The sequence below is a fragment of the Arvicola amphibius genome, chromosome 7 (assembly GCF_903992535.2).
Source record: "Arvicola amphibius chromosome 7, mArvAmp1.2, whole genome shotgun sequence".
Lineage (NCBI taxonomy): Eukaryota > Metazoa > Chordata > Mammalia > Rodentia > Cricetidae > Arvicola > Arvicola amphibius.
In genome coordinates this window covers 102,977,886-102,983,947 of record NC_052053.1, presented here as the reverse complement: position 1 = coordinate 102,983,947, position 6,062 = coordinate 102,977,886, and the positions used below count along the sequence as shown (strand labels likewise).

At 42.2% G+C, this 6,062-nt stretch overlaps 1 pseudogene; it reads left to right on the top strand.

Moving 5' to 3' along the window:
• The first annotated feature begins 3,954 nt into the window (after positions 1-3,954).
• On the top strand, positions 3,955-4,316 carry LOC119819641 (annotated as a pseudogene).
• The last annotated feature ends 1,746 nt before the right edge of the window (positions 4,317-6,062 follow it).

Genomic DNA, 6,062 nt, shown 5'->3' with positions numbered 1-6,062 from the left:
TTCTATCCACTTGGGTAGGAAAATAATTCTGTACTATGTACTTTCCCTGAGCTGAAATGGGAAACACAGAAAGATGACTTAAATGAAAGCAGGCTCCCCCTATTGACTTCAGACAATTAGCTGCTGACTGGCTGAGTGTTGGGGGGGGGGGGGGGGTTTTCTCTAACAAAGCTCATTACCCTAGGCTGCATACTTAAATAGAATTCCTGTCTAGCTCCTGCCTTCAAGTAACTTCTATTCCCATACCTCAGTCTTTAGAAATGTTTGATATCCTAGCCAAGCAAAGTCTGTTTCCTCAATGTCTGATTGGTAAATGTGAAATTAAAACGAAGGAAGATTTTGAAGCCAACTCAATTTCCCTTGGCAACAGTTGAACCGTTCTAAAGTAGTGCACGTTTGAAATGCTCACAGCTGTTGCTTAGAACATTTCACATTTTGTAGAGTGAGGATTGTGCTTGCAAATTATGGATGTCTATAAAGACAATTCATTTCAAAGTCATTTCATTTTCTATAAAATAGCTGAGCAACTGAAATAAGCAGGTCTTTTTAATGTGGAAGCATCCTTGCTTATATGAGGTTTGTTCTCTGGACCAATAATTTCATAAGGAGATCCCAGGGGAAGTGGGTGTACTCCGAGGATAGTGCAAGACAATCCACTTGCGATGCAGAAGGGGAAAATAATGAGGGCATCTATGTTTAAATTTAAAAGGCATTAAGCTCAATATTTTATACACAGAATGAATGGCCCTGCACTCCGTGGAATGGACCATTGACCTAGAGCAACATGGATGCCCTCAGGGAAAAGCAGGGAGTGCCCATCACCAGAGGAAAGCAGAAAGGGTCTCTTCTACCTGTTGTGACATCCTTCCTGTGCTTGCTGGATTTGATTAGTGTATTATCTAGGTTTAATTAAACTAAGCCCACAAAGCAGACAAATAACCTTACAAGAGTCTCACAAAGGAACCACAGAGCAAGCAAATACTAAAACTGAGACTTCGGTTATAAAATCTCTGACAGCCCTCAGCATTAAAATGACAATCTAATAAGTCCAACCGTATTTTAACTTAAATATCAAAACTGTCAAAAGTATTTGAAATTTACATTTACATTTATATCCACTTTCACCAACGGTGAACTACATCCTATGTACAAGTGTTATTTATGACTGAGTCATAAGATAATGAAGCTAATGAAGCTAATGTGCCTATTTTATGAACAAACACATATATTTAGAATATGTCCTCTCAAAAATGTGCTGATGCGAATGCATGAACAAAGAAAATTTGATACTACTATTCTAGGCATGAAAAGAAAAGCATTACAGCCATGGGGAGGCCATTATCACGTGACAAAATTCAGTTCATTTTTACCAGATGAAAGCATTCACTATCCAGATCTCAAAGCTGAGCTTATCAGAACGGTGTTGGCAGCTCGACCACGTGATTGGAAGACAGGGTATCAAGTTGTAGCTACCTAGTGAACTACAAAAGTGCTAAGACAAGCTGCAGCATCATGGGATGGTTACCTATTAGGCATCCTCTTCAGAGATAAACTAACTGAATTTGCCGGGGGTGGGAGGCAGGAGTACGTGGAACTGGTTATAAACTGAGGTGAGAAGCCTGGGAAAGCTGTGACAACAGCTGCTCTCTTAGGATGACGGGGACAGGAGTAATCCACACAGCTACTGTGCCTAAGGAACCGATGTCGTATTTCTTTGAACTGCATTTATCCACTAGGAAACTCCTTCGGCGGTGACATTTCCTTGAGTCATAATTTTAATACTGCAGTTACATTTTCAGATGAACTTGAAAGGTTGTAGCTCTTTTACGGCTTCCTGTGCGGCTAACGTGGCTAATTATGGCCTAGGGTTTAAATGGCGATGGGCTCTAGTTCCCTATTCAGCAGCTGGGCTGGAATCTAAACAGAGAGAAGCGCCTATCACAGGACCTTTGCCCAGTTATTTTGAGTTTCTGTGATGGATTCAGGAAGGGAGAGGCTTTATCACTAATGGGGAAGAAGGGGAGGGGAAGAGCTAGGGACATGACTCAGTCCAGAAAGTGCCTGCCCTGAAAGTATAAGACCTGAGTTCAGATCTCAGCACCCACAATTAAAACGACAACAACAACAAAATCTGTGTGTGGTCATGTGCATGAGCCACCCTAGCACAGGAAGGGCAGAAGGGCGAATTCGCAGACATCACTGGCCAGCTAGTCTAGCCAACTGGTGAGCAGGGTCCAGTGTGAGGTTGTGTCCTCACACTGGAAGGTGCAAATGTCAGAAAAGACCTGATGTTGACTTCTGGTCTTACACACACACACACACACACACACACACACACACTCAGGAGAAAACAAGAAAAGAAAGCAAGTTTCAAGTATACTTTATTTCACAGAGAATAAACCACAAAATAATATACCAAGAAATACTTTTGCTTGTGAAATTGTCAGTTTGCACAATTAAATATTAAATAATATTGAAGCCATACCTAATAATAAGCATAATGAGAATGTAGACTCTGGGGTCAGCGGTCATCCAGCTTGCCCCAGCCTTGATTTCCTCAAAAATAAATAAGGAAAAAAAGCAAAAAATAAAAAATAAATAAATAAAAAAGCAGGCTCGGTTTTAACTCAGGGCTTAGTCTTAAGACTTAAACGAGGGTCTGTATTTACTACAGTGCCTGGCATATTATCTGTTCAACAATTACTATTACCACAATCGTCCTTTCCCTCTTTAAGATTCTTTATGTATCTAGAAACTGTTACGGTCCCCCCCCCCCCCCCCGCTGACCTTCGTAATTTTATTCTGGCATAGCTCCTGTGACAGGAAGGGGACGCGGAGCTGGGAAAGCAGCGGCATGCACTTCCACGCTAAGTGTTAGAGCGTGTGTGGGAGCATTCATTAGCAACAGCAGGGCTGCGTTTTACAATATCTATGCATTTCTGAATTGTTTTAAAAAAGATCAGTTGATCTCGATCTTCATTTCTAGGAGGTTAAAACTCTTTTTTTGCTCTCAGCTTTTTTCTTCCTTCCTGTAACTCCTAGACCTGTATTAGGGGGCTGGGCATGGTGGCACACACCTGTAATCCCAGCACTTGGGAAGCTGAAGTGGGAGAATGGGAAGTACAGGCCTGCTTGTGTTACAGAGGGAGCGTCTGAATCCAGCCTGAGATCCTGGGTGGCTTTTTCCAGGGAGAGGTGAAGGAATTTACCCCAGTTGGAGCACCAGGACTGGACAAAGGAATAATTCCCCGGAAGGGAGAGTCAGTTCTCTTCAAGGGTGTAGCCCCTGGGAAGTCACCTATACTTCATTGGTCGGACCCACACCCATGAGTATATGAGCAGCAAGAGTCAGACTTATGGTGTTATAAGCACAATTAAAAAGGCATAAAAATGGGGTAAAGGGGTAGAGCGTGGGAAGTAGAGCTAGGTGAGTATGATCAGAACGCACTGTATGCGTGTCTCCTAGTTACGTTTTCATTGCATCATATGGCCATGTCAAGTGATTAGCCATGTACCATCTGCATTTGTCCACTTACGCTCTTTAAGATGTTTGCACCATCATGGATTGGGAGGAGGGGTGCATAGGGCCCCAACACTCCTGGTAATTTATAATTTATGTTAATTGGAGTAAGGAAGAGCCATAGGCTCTGGTAAGGTGGCCTTGCTCCTGCAACAACACTAATGGAACTCACTGCAGCAGCATAAGAAGAAGAAAAAACCAAAAAACAAAAATCTTTTGGAAATGAGAAGAGGGTCTCTTTTAGGAAAGAAAGGTACAGCAGGAATGGAAGGAGAAAAGGAGGGTAAGAGTGGGATTATGTATGAATAGGATCTAAATACATTATGTTCATATATTAAAATGTTATCATAAAATCCATTCTGTATAATTAATATCTGCTAATAAAAACATTTTTAGAAGGAAATTAATCTGTTCTTTTCCTGGAACCTGCCATCATGGGCCACATTCACACCAAGACTGTGAAGAAGGCAGCCCAGGTCAGGTCACCATCAAAAGGTTCTACTGGTGCCTGTGTAATGACCTTCACACCATCAAGCATGTATGCGAGAAGAAACTCTGCTAGCAGGCTCTGTCACCCATCTGATGATGCGGATCCAGAGAAGTCCTGGGAGAGGTATCTCTATCGAGCTGCAGGAGAGAGAAGAGGGATAATTATGTTCCTGAGGTCTCGGTCCTAGATCTGAAGATCACTGAGTTAGATCCCGACACCACAGAAATGCTGAAGCCTCTGGACTCTGGCAGTCTCTCCAAACTGCAGGTCACTCAGCCTACAGTTGAGATGAGTTTCAAAACATGATGTTGAGATGTTCAAATCTGTCCTGTAGTATTTTCAACAAACCTGGGGACAATTTTAAGATGTTAAATTAAATGAAATGTAGTTCTAAATTGTTTTGCACTCAAGTCTGGCCTAGCAAAACAGTGAGTTCATTGGGGTTACTTCCAGGAGTATGGGTGAGGGATTGGTTGTTCACAAGTACCTGGCTGATTCAAAAGCAGCTGCATCACCAAAACACCCCACCCCAGCTCAGGAGACAACACACAACAGCATCCTTGGAGCTACCGGCACAATCCACAGACAGCCAGAAGCTCTCATCTCCGCAGCAACTGTCAGCTATAACCTTGGGGAGGGGCTTGTGAGTCTCCTAACTTCCAAGGGTTTCCTGAGCCTAGTAAGTTTGGTTTACTTTCTAGGCTTTAACTGTTTCATTTACTTCCTGAGGCTGACCAACCTTTCTCTTCCCTCCAGAAGGGAACCTTCAACACAACACTGAACTACACAAAGAGACTGTGTCTCAGAAGAAGAACCAAGGCCCTGGTTTCTAGGCATAGCCTGACCTTTAGAGAGTGTCTAGCCAGCCTTAGTGTATGGGTATCTGCTTCCCTCCCTGACCTTACGATCCCTAGGAGGACCACGCCTCCCTCGTGTCACGTGATCCTGGAGGACTTGTTGACCATAATGCTTCCCTCTTCATCCCCTCTGGGATGCTTTTTAACTGTTGGGATCATAAACCATAGAAGTGACTTGAGTTGGAACTACCTTACAGGAAGTCAAGCATTTGGGAGAAACTTGACAAACATGTTTCATCCTTAGAACCTGCTGGATCCAGTAATGCCTGAAACTCGCTTCAGGAATACGGATCAGTAAATTCCCTTGCTTATTTAAGTCCCTTTAGAGTTAGGTTTCTGTGAGTTACTCCCAAAAGAATTCAAACTAGTGCCACAAACAAGACTGTTAACCACCGTAGCCTCCCTTTACTTTTAAGTCTTAATCGTAAGATGTTCTACATATCGAAATAAGCGCAATAATTTAGATGAAATCTATTCTTAGACTTGAGGGAATCAGTTAAAGTGACCCTGCCAGAACTTCTTTTATCGTAAATTTATCAAGGCTAATCTACTCAGATTATTTTTTTCAAGTTCAGGCTCAAAGCAGATATATTAAAAATATGGGCTTGGGGCTACAGTTGACTCAGCAATTAAGAGTACTTGCTAGTCTTACAGAAGACCCAGGATTGGTCCCTGGTACCCATATGGTGGCTCACAATCATCTCTCTCCAGTTTCCGGGGGATCCAATGCCTACTTTTGGCCACTGTGGGTACCAGGTAAACAAGTAGTGACAAACGTGCATTCATAAACATAATTTGTACACATAAAATAAAAATGTTTTTATAAAATAAAACTACAAAAAACAATGCATATAATGTGTTTGTTTTTGTTTTTCGAGACAGGGTCTCACTATGTATCAATATGCAGACCAGGCTGACTTCAGACTCACAAAGATCTGCCCACCTCTGCCTCCCAAGTGCTGAAATTAAAGGCTGCACCACTACACGTGGCTCACTTATATAATCTTGAATGATACTAGTAATAATAACTACAAGCATGTATAGCTAGTGTACCTTCATAGGCACCACTAATTGAATTCCATTGCCTAAGTCTAAAAGCTTAGACTCAGGAATGTCTCCCAGTGCCAGACAGTTCTTAATAAATAAAATCATAACTAGAACTCAGTTCTTCCAAACGTCAAACTTCTTCACACTG